This window comes from Neovison vison, chromosome 2 (assembly GCF_020171115.1).
Source record: "Neovison vison isolate M4711 chromosome 2, ASM_NN_V1, whole genome shotgun sequence".
NCBI lineage: Eukaryota > Metazoa > Chordata > Mammalia > Carnivora > Mustelidae > Neogale > Neogale vison.
This window is the reverse complement of record NC_058092.1, coordinates 61,408,824-61,432,423: the sequence shown is the minus strand read 5'-3', so window position 1 is coordinate 61,432,423 and position 23,600 is coordinate 61,408,824.

Below are 23,600 nucleotides of genomic sequence, written 5' to 3'. Positions count from 1 at the left end.
TCACTTTGCAAAAGAAGTGCCTTTCTTTGCGTGTGACTATTCCTACTGGGAAAACCAGAGAGAGTAGGTTTTTCAAGCTAAGAGGAATACATAATACTAAGAGATGGTTGCAAGCTGAATACAAGCCATTTGCAAATATCATATTTATTTAGTAAGAGCAAGCATTTTGATTGAGATGTTCTATTCAAAACAAATGGGAGGAATCTTTTTTTTTTTATTCTGTTGTCCTTGTTTGACCGAAGAATACCTAATTCAAAATAAAATTAAATTATTAGATTAAAAAAATTTTGGACCCTCTACCATGAAATAAAAATTAGAGAGGAAGTTAGCACCACAATCATAAACTATATTTATTGTATTTAACCATACTTGATTAGATGATTAACTCTATTTGAAATTATCAGTCAAACATGAGTTTAAGAAATGTCTCTCATACACACAAAATAACTTAGTACATTGACCCCATTATATTTTCATGTGTCTGCTTTTTCTTAGGCATTCAATCATCTTGTCTGGATAAATTGCTACTTAATTGTGTACACAGGCTCAGATATGGATAAATTCTACAAGCAGTATCGGTAGCATAGTGTGTGTGAGATACTTTGTTTGGTTCTGAAAATACAAGACTAGGTTCTTGCCCTTTGAGAAATCTTCAGACCATAAGATGTTTAATCATATTTCAGTGTGGTACAATAAGGTTTCCAAGAAACATAGAGGTTTCCATGTGCTTTGGAAACCGAGAGGAAAAACCATTAACTCATTCTGAAGTAAGGTAAAGGAAGATTTTTAGAGGGGGTTAAAATTTAAAATATGAGTAGGATATGTCACACGAGAAGTAGATAAATATATTCTATGAGAACTCCATAATGTGAAGCATGATGCAGCGTGTTATACAACTCCAAATGGAATTTATATCCCATTTATGTATTATATTCATTATATTATGAGAGTGTAAAATGTAGATCTGTGTGTATGTGTGTGTGCATCTGTAGATTTGCAGAAGGGTGTGTGTGTGTGTGTTTGTGTGTGTGTGTATGTGTGGTGTGAACTAGGGTGGGAATAGAGGCTTCTAAGATACAGTTTTATCATTTATGGAGGGCAGAAAACTTAAAATAATTTGGACCTTCCATGATAAATTTTCTTTCCTCTAAACACACTCTGCAAAGTTGAATCCAGGGAGCCTTAATAGGCTTGTTCTATCTGATACTGACTGCTGTGAAATAGTCTCAGACCTGACACGTGGAAAATATCAAAAAGTCTCTTTGGCTCATTTCAGAATGAAGGTCACATCCATATTAATTGCCCTTATACTGAAGCCTTCCTGGAGGCCACCTGTCAGCACATCTGGAGCTCATGTTGCTGCTGCTTCCAACACGGCACCATTTCCATCCCTACTCTGACTTCAAAGACCCATCAAGGTTGACGGTAAGGACCTGAAAAGGGACACAGCGGAGATTTACTGGCCCAGACTCTGGTCTCCTCTCGAATACTAAAATTCCCTTTTCTCAGTTTCAGGACATAGCAACAGAGAGGTCATTTAAATTTGATATTTTCCAAAATGCCCTTTGGACAGATACTTACTGGAAAAAAAAAAATGTTATTTGATTTCCCAGGTTTCCCTCAGGTTTTAGGTTAAACATGATTCATAATGATCTGTTTTACATATCAGTGAAATAAACACCATTACTTCAGGGACCCCACTATACATTTGGGTTCAGTTTGAATGTCATGACCTTAGTTGTTCGCTGAATCACAGGGAAATAAAGAAATAATACATACAGGAGTGTTATTGAGTATTAAACACCTCCATGTGGAACCCAAACTCAGATTCAGCAAGATGAAGTATCTATTGAATTCTATGAGGAAAATGAATATCTCAGGAGGGAGTCACATCTCCCTAATTTGAGTTTGCGGGGCCAAAGGAGTTTTCACTGAAGTTCTCTGAGAGGTTTACTTCCTTCCCAAAATGGCTAAACCTGTTGCATTCTTAATTCTTTTTGATCACTTATTTCAAACTCACTGTTAATGCATGTGATGTGGGGAAGAGGGAATAGTCCTTGATGAAAAGACTATATACCCCACACATAGAGTATTCAAGTAAGGGGATTTTTTGCTCCAAAATTTCTCATAGTTTTTGGTTTATGAATCTCAAAGACAAGGTATGATTTAGAGAAATATTTCCTTATTTTATTTTGCTAATTTTTTTTTTTTTTTGGTCAGTTCCCCCCCCCCAAACTATTTCATAGAACATGCTTTAGGAAATGCTAACTTAGACTCTGACATTCAAGTAGACTATTTTCATGTGGCTTTCAGTGCCTATTAGCATCCTACTGGAGATGGCATCACTAAGTCCATCACTGCCCAAGACCAGTACTGACTGTTCAATGTCCAACATTGTTTTGGCCCAAATTTTGCCTTTTTGACAACTTTGCCTAACTCTGGACAAATAGTCTGTGGTCCAAGTGGTCCGCTGACTGAGGTCTGCTTATATAATGGGTGAGGACACAGACAATACAGGAATAGAGGAGAATAGTATGCTGAATGGTGATCAATGTTATGAAAAAAAAAAAAGAACAGAAGCAGTAAAAAAAATGAGAGATGAGTTACTACTTCATATAAGGAATCCATAAATGGCTTCTCTAATTAGGTAATGTTTGGACAGGGATAACAGAGGTGCATAAATGAATTACCAGTGATAGGTGGCTGTCTTGAGGCAGGCCATGAGATAATTTTGGGTGAAACATTATTATTGTTTTTCAGGACCACCACTAGCATCTATTTGAGAATTGCTAGCAGTACAGGTATATGATTATTTTCATAGTTCAAGTTTACTTATCTGGAAAGGTTTAGATATATTTTTCCTCTTTAAAGATATATCAAATTAACAAAATGCTAATTGGTACCATTCTGATTTTCATTCAGTAGAGTTCTAAATCTAAACTTAAGCAATTATTTAAAAAAATGATTTATCAATTTTATGTATGCTTTTCTTAGCACTCATAACTCTAAGAAAAGTTGAAGTTAGATTGCATGATTTATTCTACAGGACAGGTTTTTTCTCTGAATCAAAATCACTTTCTACCTTGACTGAATTAATACATGCATTAGTGAAGAAAATTTAATATTACTTTATATTTCTTCCTAAGAAAACCATAGTCCACATATCTGTCATTACTATTTTCTATTATTTTGAACATTCACATATTTTAAAGTCATAATAGTAATAAAAAAACCAACAAGAACAGCTTAGTTTACTTTGCAGTTGCCATTACAATTTTGTATATACCTCTCATCAAAGTAATTTGTATAACAAACTCAAAATATATTTTTGAACAATTACTGTATGCTGATGCTGTCCAAAGTGCTGATAATACAGAGCACTATAGACAGTACAGAACCTTTCTTTCCTGGAGATTACATTCTAGACTAGACAGACAATAACCAATCACATGAGATACCTCTGAATTTTCTCTTCTATAGGTGAGGAAACTGAGGCAAGTTGTACTTAGGTTTGCCTCATTTTAAAGCCTGATCTTTTCATATTATGTCATTTCTGAATCTTAAAAAGGAAAATAGAGGGGTGCCTGGGTGACTCAGTTAGTTGAGCATCCAACTCTTGATTTCAGCTCAAGTCATGACATCAGGATCCTGAGATTGAGCTCCATGTAGGATTCTGTGCTGAACATGGAGCCTGCTTAAGATTTTCTCTCTCCCTCTGCTCCCCTTCCCACTGTCTCTCTCTATCTTGCTCTCAAATAAAGTATTTTAATTTTTTTAAAAAATAGGAAAATAGAAAAGCTCATCAATAAGCTGAGAGTTCATTAAAGTATTGGCTCTGTTTTGTGACTAAGGCATGATACCAAGTTCTAGAATAAGAATTTCTCATGTTATATAAGTCACTGGTTCTCTAGCTTTAGCTTGGAAAATATCACTTGAGATACTGGTTTAAAATAAAGATGTCTCAGCTACATCTTCAGGCTGTAAGCCTGTAGTAATCTGCATTTTTAATAAGCATCTCAGGTGATTCTGATGCAGATGACTTATGAGGCAAACCTTGTGAAATGTATTTGATAATAGTAAGGTCTGTACATTCTAAAGCAGACAGTCAGTAATTAAGCTAATGGGTCCATCAGATAAGACAGGTGTGAACAGGGCCATGGAAGAACAGCATCAAAGAGAGCTCATCAGAATGAGTTAGAAAAATTGAAAATGTAACAAACTTGACCTTGGCCTTTTTTTTTTTTTTTTTAAATCTCAGACAGTGGTAGTTGATTTGTATCTGTTAGTCTATGTCTGATATCCAGTAACCAGGTGCAGGCCCTCTAGATTCCAGTGGGTTTCATCACTCAGGGGAACCTGAGTCTCTGTTCAGCAGAGACAAACTCATCAGAAGCCTTGAACAAACCTCTTCCCAAACCAGGAGGAGAAGTCATGAGCACACTATTTTTAATATCAATGGCCACAGGTTAATTTTAAATGAAGTATAAATTACTTGTTTTTGTGATTCATCTCTTGAGGAGAGATTTTTAAAATATTGCAAGCTTTGAAAAAGGTGTCATATACAAAAGTGACAGAAATATTCAATAGGATTGTGAGAGAAAGCATTATAAGGATCCTTTTTCATTCATTTGAGATGTAGCTCATAAATCTAAATATATTATTTACTATATTACATTAAATACAAATATCTTTCTTTTTAGCTTATAAAATATTCTTTGTTGATTTTATTCTAAAGGGAAAAAGTCAGAAATAGAAAGTACTGAAAACAACTTGAAAGACTGTGCTAACAGTCTCTTTCACAGGTAAACAGTGACTTATTCATAACTTCCAGGTTTTTATGATAACAGGACAGAACAAATTCTTTGTATAAAATTTGAAATGACATTTAATTACCCTGTTTTTGGGAGGCAAGTGGATTTTTAAATTTAAGTAAGTTTCTTTTATTGGCCTTTTGTCTTTGTATAGTTTGAGAAAAATGATTGCTTTTTTCTATCTCCTGAGAGGGCGTTATCTCTAGGAACTATTCATTTCAAGATCTTTTGTCCTGCTTCTTAAGAGCTCCTTTTAAAGTTTGACACCGGGTAGAATGTTGAAGATGAATCTACAAACAATCCAAAAGCTCAAAGAGGTCATCATTTCCATTATCAATATCCTCTTAGTGAATTAATATGGTCTTAACTGGAATTCACTTTTTAAAAAACAATGTTGCTGCTTGTAGGGCGCCTGACTGGTTCAGCTGGTTAAGCAGGTGACTCTTGATCTCAGAGTTGTGAGTTTGAGCCCCATGTTGGGCACGGAGCCTACTTTAAAAATAATAATGTTGTTGCTTTTGTTGTCTATTAACTTTAATGATTTAAATTATGAGAATTTCACATTTTGGCAGACTGGCCTTTATTTGGGGGGAAATTCCCATTTTTCACCATGTAATTTACATTTCATCTCACTGTAAAGATTAGGAAGTGGTCCTGAATACATTAGTGTCCAGCACCTGATATTTCTTAAAGGCTTAATAAAACTTTAAGCAGTATATTTTCAGTGAAGGGAAAGAAGTTTTAATTATTCCATTTCATCTGTGATTCACCTGTTCTTTAGAAAATAATTAAAATATTTTCCACCCTCTCTGTTGATTACAAGTTTGGTCTCTTTCTTCCCTACTTTGTTTCTCGATTATGAATTTCTTGGAGATTTTGTAACAGCACTTAGCTCATAGATGCTTAATAAATATTTGCTGAATGAACGGATGGATGAATTAATAGGAAACTTAGTTTGTGATTACACAGAATACATTTCTCAATAGCAGGAAGCAAGGAGGGAAATTCACAGTAAAGACAGACATCTTGGACAGACAGAAGACTGGATGAAGGCATGCTTTCACTGCATGCAGAGCGGCCTGATAGAAAAATCGCCTGTGTGCGCCATCATGAGGCCAGAACTGCAATTACAGAACTTCAACTTGGTCGCTAAGCTTGGAGAAAAGGCACTTTATTTTATTTTTTTTAAAGGTTTTATTTATTTGACAGAGAAAGAGACAGTGAGAGAGGGAACAAGCAGGGAGGTGTGGGAAAGGGAGAAGCAGGCTCCCGCTGAGCAGGGAACCCTATGGGGAAATTGATCCCAGGATCCTGGGATCATGACCTGAGCCAAAAGTAGACACTTAATGACTGATCCACCCGGGCATCCCAAGGGGAAGGCACTTTAATTAAGTTGCTTATGCCTCCTCATTTTAAAAATAGGTCTTTGTAATAAACTACTTCCATAGATTCAGGTGATCATGAAAGGCACCTATCATTCTGCTTGAACCTTTTAGACCTTCTTCCTGAATAGCCAGTTACCCTATATCCTGTGCTCTGGAAGGAGGGGAATGATTTTGTTTTAAAACTTTGCCTTCCTGTTTCCTGAGTATCTGTCTAGAAGCCCTGCAATTCACTGAGGCTTAACTTACAAAGTGGCAGATTTCTCCCTTCAGGGCAAACACATCAGCTGCTGTGTTTACAAAAGCAGTGAAGGCATATTCCTCTTTCTCTTTTAAAGTTTATTCATGCCTCCATGTGCTCAAGGAGGCATGACTAAGCTGCGTGGCATGAGGAAGTCTCAGGAAGTAGAAGTCTTTTAATAGCTATAGAGTCTAGTTCTAGCAATACAGATTGATTAAAGTGGCACAGCTCTTATAATTTATTTTGTGCATATAAAGGTAGTTTTTACATATAAAAATGGAACCTTCCCTCTATCAGGCAGCATCCAGGCACATTTTCACATTATTTAACCACATAAAGTACTGAATTGAGAATCAGGAGCTGTGGGTTGGTTTATGTCTCTGACTTGTTTTCTTGACCTTGACTTACCCTATGATTGGCTACGGGGGGGGGGGGGGCATAACAAAACCTCTATATGCTTAATAACTACCAAGTGTGTACCATTTTCACTTCCATCATAAAAGGGAGGGCAGGGGGACCCCCACAGTCTGAACTAATTTTACTTCTGTAGCAGCTCTTAACTCTGATTTAAACCTCAAAAGCCAAAAGGGTAATATTTTTAAAACATAAATGTGATCATGCTTAAAACATTCTAATAATTCTGGTTCTGCACTGTCAGTGAGAATAACTCCTGACTACTTATCATGGCCTTGGAAGACTGGCACATATGTTACTTCAGCCTGTCTTTGACATGGACAGAGCAGGGGACCGGAGCTTACTATCTCTCTCTCACCTCCCTGCTCTTTTTGATCTACTCTCCGCACTGGTATAGTGGACTGCTCTCTGCGCAGGAAATGCACCCAGAGTTTCCCCTCCATACTCTCTCAGCTGATACTGTTTCTTCAACTTAGAATGTCCTTCTTCACCTTTTTACTGCCCTTTTCTATGGGATGACTGAAAAAAACTCTTCCCTATTTCTTTCTTTAACATTTCTCTCCTTGCCCAGAAATATATTCTCTCTTACCCATGATGAATTATTGAACTCTACATCTGAAACTAATGATGTACTATATGTTGGCTAATTGAATTTAAATAAGACAATTAAATAAAATAAATAAATCTGTAGGAAAAAAAGGAAAAAGAAGAAAAGATATACCAAAGACTACTCCTACAAAGAGAGACAAAGTAGGCTCAATGGTGAAGTAGAGGTACTAATTAGGTTGAAAGGATGTCCATACAGACTGGAATGAGAAATTTTAAGCAGTGAGAAGTAATAAACACACTCACGTGGGAAATAAAAGACTTATTTTCTGTATTAAGGGTAGAAAACTTTTTTTCCCAAATTGAAGAGTTTAGTAATATAAAAGAGCTTTGTGGAAATGATTGGGAAAAAAATGTTTTGTGAAACCAGGGAGAATTTATTTTCATTCCAAATCTACAACTTGGAATTTGCTAATGTGCTTTAATAACTTGAACTTTGAATTATACCGTATCCATATCATATTAATTTTCTTCCAGATTCACACTAATAAAATTGTATTATCATCATGTTAGTAAATAACTAATTTTATTATAAATCTTATTTATTAATTATAAACTATTAAAAGATACCACATATATATGATATGTGTTACTTAGGTGTGTGTCAACACATATATGTATACTATCCAAATGTAAGAAATGGGTTATAGTTACTAAGGGAACATGCATTTTGATTATGTAAATCCAAGACTGAATCTCTTGAACAAATATTCAGATTCAATTGCAGTTAATTCTTAGTCATCTTGGATATCAGTTCATACAGTATCCATGACCACTGTTTCACTTTTGGACTCTGGTGAGGTATTGTTAAGAATAACTTATGACTTGTTTACATTTCAAGGAAAGAATATTAATTAGCAGGATCTGCTGTTTTATATATTTAGTTCCTCTTTTTTTTTCCTCCCTAAAAATAGAATAGAAACAATTATTTTAGTAGTGTGTTTTCTTTTTTTAATAAAATATTTGGATTAAATTTTTTGGCCATTAGCTTTGAGAGCAGAGAAAGGGAGTAATTAGATTTGAGACTCCCTAGATACTGAGGTAGTAGGTACTTTCACACATTATTTTCTTTTCCAATTTATTTATTTTCAGAAAAACAGTATTCATTATTTTTTCACCACACCCAGTGCTCCATGCAATCCATGCCCTCTATAATACCCACCACCTGGTACCCCAACCTCCCACCCCCCCACCACTTCAAACCCCTCAGATTGTTTTTCAGAGTCCAGAGTCTCTCATGATTCACCTCCCCTTCCAATTTACCCCAACTCCCTTCTCCTCTCTAACACCCCTTGTCCTCCATGATATTTGTTATGCTCCACAAATAAGTGAAACCATATGATAATTGACTCTCTCTGCTTGACTTATTTCACTCAGCATAATCTCTTCCAGTCCTGTCCATGTTGCTACAAAAGTTGGGTATTCATCCTTTCTGATGGAGGCATAATACTCCATAGTGTATATGGACCACATCTTCCTTATCGATTCATCCGTTGAAGGGCATCTTGTTTCTTTCCATAGTTTGGCGACCATGGCCATTGCTGCTATAAACATTGGGGTACAGATTCACACATTATTTTAATTTAACTTTTAAAGCTCTGATGATGTGAACATGACCAATGCTTAAAACAAACAAAGAAACAAAACAAAACGAAACATTTTGAGTGTGTGGATTCAGAGACAAAGATCCATAGAAAGCTATCAGGCTCCCCCCCACCCCCCACCCTCCCCCCTGGGGTGGGAGCCTGATACACACACACACACACACACACACACACACACGCAAATAATCTCTATCATTCAGGCAATGTACTAACTTAAACATTTTCTTAGAAACCTCTACTGCAGAGTAATACTAGTGTGGAAAGAAAGAAAGAAAAAGAAAGAAAGAAAGAAAGAAAGAAAGAAAGAAAGAAAGAAAGAAAGAAAGAAAGAAAGAAAGGAAGTGTATCACTGAAATGAGTGGTTATTCCAAAGATATCAGAGACGTGAAGATACAGGGTTAAAATATACCTAGGAAAGGGATTTTGAGAAGGCATGTGAAGGACTATAATCAGAACAGATAGAGTTAGCTGCTGATTCTACCTATGACTTTAGTCAAGTCACTGCATCAGAGCTTCAATATCTTGATTGAGAATAAAGATTTTTTGTAGGATAATGGCTAATTTGCTGTAAAAAAAAAAAACAAAACAAAACAAACAAACAAAAAAAAAAAACCTTATAGACATAATGGGTGCAATGCAGTAGACATTTGTTTCTTATTCTACAAATTTTGTTCCACAAGGAATTCAGAGACCTGGCTTTCTTTTATTCTTTGCTCCACCATTGTCTATAGGATTTTCCACATCTGTTGGATTGGAGCTATGTTGATGCCATGTCTGAGCTCTAGACTGTAGGAAGAGGGAAAAATGGAGTCCAGGACAAACTCCTTCCCTTTAAGCATCTGAGGTGTCAGTTCCATTTATTTTTTGTTTCATTCCATGGGTGAGAACTTAGTCATTTGACATACCAAGTTGCAAGAGACACTAGGAATTGCTAAACTAATTGGGTAGCCATAAGTCCCACTGAAACTTAATTATTGTGGAGGAAGGAGCTAACGGATTTAGGGTGACAATCTGAGATCTGCCGACAAAGAGATATTTCTTCCATTGGTTTATAAATGCAAGGAATTTCTAGCAGGCACCAAGGACTAATGCCTAAATATTTATTAATTTTTAGGAGGCAAGCCTGCCTCAAGAGGCCTCTGGCTTATATAGCCACTCTACATGAACTTACTATGGAAAAGTCTTTTATTTCAGTAAAAATCAAGTCACTGAATATGATTTGTCTTCTTCTCCCTCTTTTTGTCTAAGGTCATATTATATTATGTGTGACTCTGGGTATATAGCATGCTCCAGTGGTTCTCTAATATCTGGAAATCTATGGCCAGTTTACCCAACATCATCTGATGTGTGTTGGCAACTATTCCTATCCTTGCCGCCAACTGCTTGTACAATCACTGTACAACTGGCTATTTGCTTTCATTTGACCAATTGCTTTTGAAGAGCCAGAGTTAGAGATGTAAAAGCTGTGGGTTCTCTCCTCAAGGACAAAATTGTATTTTTGACAACAGGTATTAATTATAGTAGAAAACAAATAATCTCAAGACTTAAATCTGGCTTTATTCCAATTTTGAAATTGCCTACTTATAATCCTATCTAAGTAATATTGAGTAATACTAGTGTATGGTGATAGACATGTTAGTTGAAAATATCTGTACACTTTTTCAGTTCTCATAATCATTTCATATGTAGCCAACTCTAAATTTTAGCATAAGGAAGTTTTCTTCTAAAAGATAGCTTAAAATAAATGTGACACATGCAATTCAACCATTACAAAAGTAGTGTAATGGAAAATACTCTTCTGCTATCCCAGACTCCCAGCTGTACAATATAGAGGCAAATAATTTCAATAGTTTGGTGATTTTCAATACAGCCATATCTCATGCATTAATATGCATACCTATCATTTTTTTTAAGATTTTATTTATTTATTTGACAGACAGAGATCACAAGTAGGCAGAGAGGCAGGCAGAGAGAGAGGAGGAAGCAGACTCCCCACTGAGCAGAGAGCCTGATGCAGGGCTCGATCCCAGACCCTGGGACCATAACCTGAGCCGAAGGCAGAGGCTTTAACCCACTGACCCCCCCAGGTGCCCCATACTTATCATCTTTAATGATATGCAGAAACATACACCACTGGCATTAATCTGTACCTTGCTTTATTTTTTCACTTAATCACATATATTCTAATACAATTAGATTGAACTCATTTTTACCCTAAGGACTACACTGTTATGTATAGATGTACCATCATTTATATAACTAATCCCTATTGATGGGTTTCTAGATTGTTTCCAGATATTTACTCTTATTTATAGATCTGCATTTATACCCCATGCATAAATCTTCCTCTGCATGTGCAAATATACTTGTAGTAGAGATTCTTAGAAGAATTATGTAACAAAGTTATCTTTTATTCTTTCTTTTTGGATTTGCACAAAAATAAAGTAATGTAAGATATATATATGCATATATATATAATATATAATGCTGTATATACAAATCTACCTATCATCTATGTTTGTATGTATGTATGTATCTATTTATCTGTCATCTATCAATCTACATAATGTTTAGCCTTTTACCTATCTTCTCCACATTCTGGTCTAGGACAAAGTGCTTCCACCATCTATCACATAACTGGTACATGATTATTTATGTCTGATTGCTCCCAGGGGGTGGTTTCCTTTTAGAGATTCCTTTTTTTTTTTTTTTTTTTTTTTTAAGATTTATTTATTTGAGAGAGGGAGGTAGAGAGAGAGAGAAAAGAGCAGAGGGGCAAAGGAAGAGGGAGAGAGATAATGTCAAACAGACTCCCTGCTGAATGCAGAGCCCAAGGAAGGGCTCAAGCCTACAACCCTGAGATCATAACCTGAGCTGAAAGCAAGAGTCAGACTTAACTAACTAAGCCACCCAGGTGCCCCTACAGATTACTTTAAAACAGTCTCCTATTCCTGAAACATGCAGCTGTTTACATTTTTATCTGCCTATGTTCGGACCTAGCCTCATTTTTCAATTTTGGCTATGATAGTGGAATTCTGTTCTTGTCATTTTCACTCTCCATAATGTTGTCTTCTTTTAAATAAGGGAGTGAGAATACATTCTTTGTAGTTTTTCTATAGTCTCATCTTTGTTTTAATCTAAAAAATACTTGCAGTCATTCAGATTTTTTACCTTTTTCATATCTTTGCTGATCATCCCTTGAGAATCTGAATGTGAATCAGATTCTATAGTAATTTAGTAGATGGAAAATCAGTTTTTAATTCTTCCAGTGATTTTCTTTAATTTTTAAAGTGAATGTGTATATGTATATGTATATCAAATTGCCATACTGTGCACTTCAAATATCTCATAATTTTATTTGTCAATTATACTTCAGTAAAGCTGGAAAAAATAAAGAACATCTGTCTAACCCAACCTATTTCTCTACTTACCAAAGTACAAAATAAAGTAATAGTTTTTTGTCTCATATTCGCATGTAGTAGACAATTGTATATACTCTGCTCTGGTTCTCTTCTCTCATAAATTTCAGATTTTTAAATAAGAAAACCACACTACTTTTATATATTTTAAAGAATCATGACTAGTACTAGGGAATTAGAATCTTTATGTATCTTTTTTAGATAGTTGTATAAGTGTTAAATTTTCTGGGTATCAAATACTTTCGCCTGCATTTAGAATTTGTCTTCCCACAGGCATGTTGCTATTGTTTTTTACCATTACCTTCATCCTTTTTCTTTACATATTCCTCATTATCATTATATTTGATATAATTGATTTTACTTCTGTTCTTTTTTCTTCCTCTTGAATCTATCATCTTAGATTGGATTTATATTCATTGTTCTTATTTATCACCTTTATTCTTAGAATTTTAGTTTCTTTCTTTCTTGTTCTGTTTTTTCTTCCCCTTAAATTTTAATAGAGTTTTTGTGTTTTCAGATCATCAGCTTTCTAATAGTCTCTCTAATCCTTATCTACATCTTATATGTAAAATGTATATTACATTAAAATACATATACATTGGGTGCCTGGGTGGCTCAGTGGGTTAAACCTCTGCCTTCAGCTCAGGTCATGATCTCAGGGTCTTGGGATTGAGTCCCCCATCGAGCTCGAGCAGAGAGCCTGCTTCCTCCTCTCTCTCTGACTGACTCTCTGCCTATTGTGATCTCTTTCTCTCTATCAAATAAATAAATGAAATCTTTAAAAAGAAATACACATACATTACATCTTGGTATTGCACTTTGAGTGCCTTGAAAGATTTCCCATTTTCTATAATCTTCCTTTGCACCGTTATTTTAATACTATCTTCATATCCAACTATGCCTTTTTGTAGAAGCTATTCTTTCTAAGTTTTTCTTTTCGACCCCACCCTCCAGGATAATGAACTGGTGTTTTATTAAATTTCACTTTTTAAATAAAATATTGTTTTCAGAAATACACCCTTACACCGAAACTTCTGTATACTATTTTTAAATCTCTATTGCCTTGATTTTTTTTCTCCTTCATGGAAACCATTTTTCTTTTTTATTCATCTTCAAATTGGGACAGATATTTATAGGTGCATTGTTTGCATGTGAGGTTTGTGTTGCCTCCATCATTGTCCACCTGCATCTGCTAACTCCTCTCACTCAAATTCAAGAATAATCATGATTTGTGAACACTCAGGTATGTTTTAAGATCTGGGCTAAATAATCTTTCTTTCATGTTCTCTGTCTCATCTATAAAGTATACTGAAAGGATGAATGCAGTCTCTTAAATGCAAAGATCCCAACACCCAGCTTGACTCTCATAAAACAGTTTTTTACATAGCATCCTCAAAAACAACACGGCCCTACCTCATGATTCTAAAAAAATCACTTTATGCCTAATGACAATTATACTTTCTGAATGGAAGGAGGAAGAGAATTGCAGGTGATGGACAGGAAGAGCTGACAGAGCTCTTTTTGTTAGCCTTAGAATGCTGTTTTGGGGAATGACTGACTTTTATCTGGTCAGAATAGCTCCATGCTCTGGAATTCGGTACATAAGTTGCATAGTGATACCCATACTACATTATTTGATGTTCTCTCTCCTCTTCTCATACATAGATAGTAAGATGTGTTTTATAGTCCAAAAATGTGTTTTTTAAAAATTTACTCCTGTTAGTAGTATAAATACTAGATATTTCTGCAGAATTGTGTCATGTGGCTGTTTTGTTTTGTTTTGGTTTTGGTTTTTGGTTTTGGTTTGTTTGTTTGTTTTTGTTTTTTTAATCATTGGTTTCACAATTAGTGGGTTGCTGTTTGTTCATTTTTAATATCACAGCTAGGGTGATCAACTTGACTCAATTCACTAAAAACTTTCCTGATTTTAGCATGCATCGCAGGAACTCCTTCACTCTGGCAAACTAGAACAGTGGTCACCTTAAAATTTGCAACTTCTCAATCCTCCTAAATTTAGTTTTGGTCATTTTATTCTGTTGCTTTAAGCCTTCCTAAGGTTCCCTATTTTCTTCCAATACAGGTATGTCTTTCCACTAAACCATTTTATGACGATTTGGTGTCCTTTCTGCATTTATTCTCTCTGATGACCATTTAATGACATATTTTAGCATTGTATGCTTTTCCAAACATGCCAATTTTTAAAATATTTTCAAAATCGGAATTATTTGTTCATATCATTGTTTTATGCTTTAAAAAGTTTCTATGTCTGTGGTTGTAGTTTGTATTCTGAATTTCCTATTTTGTCCTGTTTTAATTAGTTTTACTAGAAGCTTCTTTTTTATTAGCCTTTTTTGAGTACACAATTTTTATTATTTTAGATATTTAAAATGTTCTCTTTTCTTCCAATTTGTATTTATTTGTTGTATTTTCCATTGCTTCACTTTCCTCCCTTTTGTGTTTGTCTTAAAGTGTTTCTTCTAAAAATAACATATGGCCAGATCTTGTTTTTTCTTGAATTCTACTTGAGAGTATTTATCTTTAATCATCAAGGTTAATCTACAGAGAATTGTAATTAATTATGTGTTAGGACTTCCCCTTGTATTTTAATTTTTAATTTATCATACCTTATTTTCCTATTGAAAATTTTCCATTGAAATATCAATTATAGGAACCATATTTTCTTCTTTCGATTTCTTGTATTATTGATTTTCTGCTATTCTCTTATAAAATATTAGCCATCTCTGGGTAAAGCACAAAACAGTATATTGATTGTACTTCTCTGGTTGAGTTAATGCATAGGAAGAATATCTTTTTCTATTCCAAGAATACTTCTTGAATAATGAGTGGGTTAACCCACTCACTAGAATAACCTCCCTCATCCACACTCCAGAATATTCCTGTTCAGTTTTTGTTGGTTGTTTTTTCTTTGTTTGTTTTTTAAGATTTTATTTATTTATTTGACAGAGATCACAAGTAGACAGAGAAGCAGGTGGGGGTGGCGGGGGGGGGGGAGAAGGCTCCCTGCTGAACAGAAAGCCCAACATGGGGCTCAATCCCAGGACCCTGAGATCATGACCTGAGTCAAAGGCAGAGGCTTACTCACTAAGCCACCCAGACACCCTATTTTTTTTTTTTTAATTTAATTTCAGGCATTGTACTCACACAGGGGGATCACTTTTTCTCTCAGCTACTAGAACTACATGGTTTGGTCTGTGAATAATGGATAGAAACTAGCCAACTATTCTGTACCTATTGGTATATGCTGACCACTCTTCTCAATCTTCCCATGTACCTACTCTGCTTTGCCTGCTTCCTCTTACTGTTATTGCTGTATTCCTATTATCAGGTAGAGTGGACATCTATTGTGTTGCAGAATTAGGAACGGCTGCCAGTGGTTCTGATTTATGACTATGACCTTTCTTGTAACTATTCAGCAATGTTCCCCAATACCACCACCATTTGGAGAGCTCTAGTCTGAAAAATATGAATTCAATGCTCACTCTTAATGGCAAAGATGCTTTTCACCTTTGGCCCATTTAAGAACACTTCCAAATTATATACGCAATGCCTGGACAATAGATGACTAAAAGAGGGAAAGTAAAAGAGGTGGTTAAAATTCTCAACTTCAAGTTCATTGTCTTTGCCCCTTTTCTATGCCTAGTTGAGTACCTGCCAAAGATCTTTCTTGAGCCTCCTATGCTTTAAAAGCTTGGATTTCCCAGTTTTTATGGTCATACCTAAGTATGGATCTGTATTAATTAAACTTGCTGTGTCATTTTTTAACTCAATGATTTGTTATGAAGGTAGAAGTTTGTACCTAACACTCCGTGTATCATTTTCCTTGGATAATGCAAATAATAAATAAATAAATAAATAAATCTCAGATAGTGCCCCATTCAGTTATTTCTTTCTGGTTCTGCCTTCCCCCATCTGACTTGGGGTAGGATTCCTGTCTGCTCTATGTATCCTGTGCTTATTTCAATGTTAGTGTGTAAAACACTATGAATGCTTCTATCTCTTCTAATAGGCAACATGCTCTTATGGAGCAAAAGAGTATCTCTCAAGTACAAGCATACCATCTAGCAAATTTCCCAGCACAGAGTTTGCTAGATGATTTCTCTACCAAATGTGTCCAGGAATGTAAATGGAAGTTTATCCCAGGACAAATAGATGTCTACCATTTTAAGAAAAGTTCTGAAATGGAGGATTTATTTTTTCATGATGTGATTTTGAAAACTGGAAAATATTTTCTTAATTTTCAAGTTGTATAACTTAAATTTGCTCAAGTAAGTAACCCAGCATATACTTCTAATGGCTTATCTGAGAATCACACTACTAAGTATGGGAAATGTGGTTAATACGTGTTTCCTACAGAGATAAACCAAGCCTAGTTAGAAGAAAAAGGACAAAAGTAAATAGAGTTAATGGACACTGTTCTTCACAGAAAAATTAAAAGTAAACTTTACTGAAATCAACTCTTATTGTTAAAACTGGAAAAGAATCTCTGTGTATATAGATGAGAAGGAGTAGAAAGCTATAGAAAGGGATAAAAAGCACATAATGTTCAGAGATGTATTTACTCATCTCAGTCTAATTTGCCAAAGAAGGGGAGGAAATAGGAGTTTTAGAAATGCATGCTTCAACTTGGCAATTCTCAAAATGAATTTTGACTAAATACATTCTGAGAGTAGAACAAATTTATCTTTCCAAGTGTATTTGATTTTTGTCTATGTAGCAGATCCCACCCTTATCCAACTTCAGAAGATTCAAGGAAAATAAAACTCTTAGAAAGCCTAATTTAATGGCTGGAACATAAGTGTGTATATAGTTCAGTAAATTGTATAAAATCAGTAGTGTTCTAGGGCGCCTGGGTGTCTCAGTGGGTTAAAGCCTCTGTCTTCAGCTCAGGTCATGATCCCAGGGTCCTGGGATCAAGCCCCGCATCGGGCTCTCTCTGCTCAGCGGGAAGCCTGCTTCCTGTTCTCTCTCTCTGCCGGCCTCTCTGCCTACTTGTGATCTCTGTCAAATAAATAAATAAAATCTTTAAAAAAAAAATTCAGTAGTGTTCTAAACACAGTGCTGACCCCACTGGAACATTGATACTAGATAACACTCAAATTGTTTACAGTTGCTTGCACCCCATCACATTGTCTCAACCAATGTTTAGTGCATATTGTTTGACAATGGCAATAATGATATCTAACATGGCAAGAGAGTCCATTTTTCAGAGGCTAATTGATCACTTTCAAATCTATAAATACTGCACCCACTTTATTCTACCATGAAATAAATGTTAGCCAGCTGTAATTTTAGTTGTTGAACTCTTGGTTTGATTTTATTTGAATGAAATAATTTTAGCTTTTTCTGAAGAAAGAAAAAATTATACTTGGATCTGAAAGCAAGCCCACAGTAGCAATGCCTATTATTAGAGGTGATTCTACAATTCATACTTCCCATTTCACAGCACCCATGCCTTAACAAAGCCCATCTAAAGTGCTTATTGAAAATATAAAGTTGCAGATGTATGTTTTTGCTATATTCTATTGCCACCACAAATTTTGTTCTGTTTATTTTGCCCTCTTTGTCCATATTGGTAAGTGATAAATTTTGTGTGTTTTACATATTGTATTACGTTTATCTGTTTACTTTGTATTCATTTTGCATGTATTGTGGTGTAAATCTATAGAATAATGCAGCTGATATTGAATTTTATATTGCTATTGGGCTTATACTGAGTAAGAAGTTTGTCTGATCTCTAACTTAATCACAGAAAAATGTTGCTAAAGGGAAAGTTTGCTTCACAACAATGAGACCTATGGCTTTGTAAAATGTGTTTAACTTTAAACCCATTATACAGCATTAATATATAATTTTTATATTTTCTGCCAGTTAGATGAGATTTATTGTATATAGCTATTGAATTTGAGCAAAAGTAGTTACATAAATAAAGAGGTCTTTATATGATGTGATTTAAGCATATCTAGCTAAGTTATCAATGTCTTGATAATGTTATGGATACATAGCAAATAAAGCAAATATTTCAGAGGAATACACTTTTATGCTATTTAAAAGTTGAGCTACAGCAATGAAATAGTGTGTTATTAGTCCTACCACCTGAAGTGGTAGTTAGTTCAAAGCAGATGAAAACCTGTATGTTAAAAACTTACAAAGAAGCTTCCTGCAACATTCCATAAATCTGTGGCTATATTCGTCTTCTTTTGTGCTTCATCTAGGCCTATAAAAGAGACATATCACTTTCCCATTATAGTGCCATATTTGAAATGCTCCATTTATATTTTTAATGCCTTTCATATCTATTTCCTTATATAGTTTAATAGCACACTTAGGATTCTAGGCCAGGAAAAAGAAGTAACTAAAGACAATAGAGTGCACTGCTGCTGACTGAATGTCTGTATCTGGAATAGGCCAGTTAACACAGAAAACAATAGGTCTTTAGGAAAAGACCTACTAGTGTAATATATTCCTTTCCTTATTTCGATTGTGCTTAAACAATGATATTTGCTCCTAGTAACTGAGCTAAATAGATCACAAACCAATTTCAAAATAAGTGATTAACTTTGTTTTCCTTTCTGAGATAACTTCTTGCCCATCTTTTACATAAACAGTTACCATGGCCTACTTTAATAATGTCTGCTTTAAATAGCCAGAAAATCTGGGAACCTTGTCTTACTCAACCTTCTACATTTTCACAATTTAGCTGGAGCTCCAGCATAGTAATGTATCAAAAAATACTATGCATTCACCTTTGACAGAAAGTATCTCCCCAGAAGGCAAGGAGAAGTTGCAGGTTGTAACAGTTTAACCACTTCTTCTTTTTTTTTTTTTTATTCTCTGAAATATTAACCAAGGAAGAATTTATGAGCAGAAAAAAAATCAAAGCATCACTTTATAATCAGAGGGAGGAAAATGCCCCAAATCCATATATTTATCTTGATGAAATAACGTAGGCTATTGTCTAATAGATCTATACTCCAGGCAGTGTTTCTTAAAGAGTCTGCTCCATACTGGTGGTCTCAGGTGATCTGTTCAATGGCTGGTAGGCATTTTAGTGGTTTCAGAGAAAAGTAAATTTTCATGGGTACATATGATATGTAGATTTAATTATAATTTTACATACATTACCATTATATTATTAATAATCATAAAATCTGTAAAATTTGGTGCTGTTTTACAAAAATCTTTCACCTAGTATTCAGTTGATAAGAGCACAAAAATTCTCAGTGAACATAATTTCATATGATTTGTGTTTTGGCTGTCTTTATTTATTTAATTTTCATTTTTATGATATTTATGTATTATATTACACTGCCATGGTAGATAGACCCTATGATGATTCCCAATGATCCTTACATCTTAGTGGGCATGTCACCATGTAATCACTTCCTTTGGGAGTGGATGAAGCTCACCACTTGGGTCTAACAGAACATGGCAATGTGATAGGATGTCACTTTCATGATTAAGTGACTTTATATAAGACACTATCTTCAGTAAATTGAAATTCCACCTGCAGGCCTGATAAAACAACCATGGGGAGAATCCCATATGGCAAGGTGCTTTGGGAAGCATCTGGGGACTGTGGGTGACCTCTGGAAACAAAAGAATTTCTAGGCGATGGAAAGCTAAAGCCCTGAGTCATAGAGTAATAAGAAAATAAATTGTGTCAACAATCTGAGTGAGCAGTGGAAATGGATTTTTTCCCAGTCTTGCTTCCAGATGAAAATGCAGCCCAGCTAATACTTTTATTAAAGCTTTGTGGAATCCTGAATAGAGGACTTGGTCAAGTGATGTCTAGACTCCTGACCTACAGAAATTGTGAAATAAGGAGTGTGTCTTTTTTAAAGCCCTTGAAGTAAGTCATTATTTCTTACAGAGCAATAGAAAATTAATAAAATCACTAATTCACAATGATGTATCTATGGTTTAAAAATGACTTGCTGAAGAAGTGAAAATAGCAACATAGTACCAGATCTCAGAATCAAGTTCTAATCATAGTGAACAGGGCTTCATTATGGATATATAATGGAAATCTGTGCTAATTAAGTGAATCTGAAAGTTTAATATATGTGTGCAAAAACCAAAGAAATATCTCTATGTGATTTCATTGGAACAGTGATTAGTTTGTTACAGACTTTATTTTCTTGTATAAAACTTTTCCCCCAAATAGTACTACATCATCACATATTACCAGGTACTTTCAAATTAAAAATTGTAATCTTTGGTAACTAATCAAATTCTTTTATTTTTCCCAAGCTACAAATGAATATTTTCTAGTTAAAGGAAGAATTTTGTCAGTAAGTTCAGAAGAAAGACCAAGTATGGAAGAATCATTCAAAGTTGCACTCCACATATAGCATTAATAGACATGACATTCTACTGCCAAGAGTCTTAGAAAACCAGACAAATAATATGCTCAGAAAGTAAACAGAATTAGCAGTTGGCAGAATTCCTCTCTCAAATGGCATTCTTTGTCATTACACACTATTAGTGGCATATAATACAGAAGAAAAATTAATAGCCCATATGTGTCTTAATAGATTTGTCAATTTAGAGTTGTCCAAAACAACTAATATCAAAGTATGAATCAGCCCTGGGCATATGTTTGAAATCTATGTAAGAACCAATGACTTATTTTTTAACTTTTTATTTTAAAATAATTTTAGGCTTATAGAAGTTTTAAAAAGATTGCATAGAGAGTTCTTATATTTCATAGATTTCTTTTCATATAACTATGTACATTAATCAAAATTGGAAAATAATGTCAGAAAAACATTAACTGAATTATATACTTTATTCAGATCCAGTAGTTTTTCCCCTAATGTCCTTTTGATGACTCACTGTACAACCTACTCTACTATGTTGCATTTAATCATCACTTTACCTTTAGCTTCCTTCAGTCTGTGAAATTTTCTATCCTTAGTTGTTCCTCATAACATTGCTACTTTTTAAACTGTTCAGGTATTTTTGTGGAAGGTCCCTCAATTTGGGTTTGTTTTATATATTTTTTTAATTAAACTGGGATAAAGATTTGAGGGAAGATAAATACAGTAAAGAAATGCCCTTCTCAACTCATCAGTATGTAATAGCAATATAGCTTATTGCTGGTCATTTTAACCTTGGTGGCATACTTAAGGTGATGTCTGCTGGGTTTCTTCACTGTAAAGTTACTATTTTTTTTCCTTCTTCTGTTATAAGCAAACCACTCATTTTATCCCACATTCAGAGAAAGGGGAATTAAGCTCCATCTCCTGGATCAGAAAATATCAAAGACTTTATGGACATAAGTTAAACATCCATAGTAATTAAGAAATATTTGCAGGAAGATAGTTTGAGGTTATAGAACTATTTTATTTTTCCTCAAAGTTTGCCTGCTAATTATATCAGTCAAAAATGGACATTGCCTATAGCAATTATTATTGTGGTATTTTAATGGTGATCTATTTCCCTCATTTTTTATTTGGAATCCATGATTCCAAATTTATTTGGAATCTATTTATTTAGAATTCATCTATAAGGAAGATTTGTCCCTTTTTCATCTACTTATTTTTTGAGTCATTTATTTATATAAACATATACTCATGGATATTTATCTTATTCTTTGTATTAAAATCCAATAATATAATGATTTATTTTGCTGACCAAATATCCCAGCTTTGAACATTTGAAGCCACTTCAGGTTGGTTGCTATATCCTTTTGAAATCCTTTTGTTTATTTGCTTTCAACACTTTCTTCTTCTTGGCACTGCAAGATGCTAGGTTCATCTTGTATTTTCCTACTTACAGTTCTAGAATCAACTATTGCTCAAAAGAACACTCACTGATCCTTTTATTGAAAATTAGAATTTAGAATCCAATATCTTAGTACAAAATGTACTCATTTCACTTGGGTTGTAGGCCCTCTCATTAGACAAACTAAAAAACATGTATATATATTCTAACCTATGTGTCCACACATATCTATATTTGTATATCTATTTATCTGATATATATTAAGATAAATATGAGTTTATGAAGGTATATTCCACTCTAATCCACTATCACAGGGTTCGTTCATACCTTTTACCTTGCTTGTATATGTATTTATATAACTTATTTTTCTGACAGTGAGAAACTTAGTTCTCATTATCTTTAATGAGATATTTATTCAACCTAGCATACATGTAAATCAATTTCAGAATTGCTCAATGAACCTCTATGAGTAACAGATTTATAAACTAGAGTATAATGCTATTATATAGCTTTATTTGTTTAGGCTTTAGTCTTTATCTAGTCAAAACACTGTTTTTGAAAGTTACCTGGGTCAGCCCCTTCCCCCTTACCTTCATATATCCAATGGATATATTTGTAATGAAATTAGATTCCACTGTCACAGTTTACATTCCATACTGTGATTATTCTATTTGATTTTTCCTTATAATGTGCATAAAGATCATGCTTTGCGTTATACTGTTCTATTGGCTCTGAAAATGTATAGAGTCACGTATCCAGCAGTGAGGTATCATAAAGAGCAGTTCCAACTTCTTATTTATTTATTTATTTATTTATTTATTTTTTATAGATATATATTTTTATCCCCAGGGGTACAGGTCTGTGAACGCCAGGTTTACACACTTCACAGCACTCACCAAAGCACATACCCTCCCCTATGTCCATAACCCCACCCCCCTTCTCCTAATCCCCCTCTCCCCAGCAACACTCAGTTTGTTTTGTGAGATTAAGAGTCACTTATGGTTTGTCTCCCAGGGCCCAATCCCATCTTGTTTCATTGATTCTTCTCCTACCCATCTAAGCCCCCATGTTGCATCACCACTTTCTCATATCAGAGAGATGATACGATGGTTGTCGTTCTCTGCTTGACTTATTTCACTAAGCATGTTATGCTCTAGTTCCATCCATGTTGTCACAAATGGCAAGATTTCATTTCTTTTGATGGCTGCATAGTATTCCATTGTGTATATATACCCCCTCTTCTTTATCCATTCATCTGTTGATGGACATCTAGGTTCTTTCCATAGTTTGGCTATTGTAGACATTGCTTCTATAAACATTCAGGTGCATGTGCTCCTTCGGATCACTACGTTTGTATCTTTAGGGTAATACCCAGT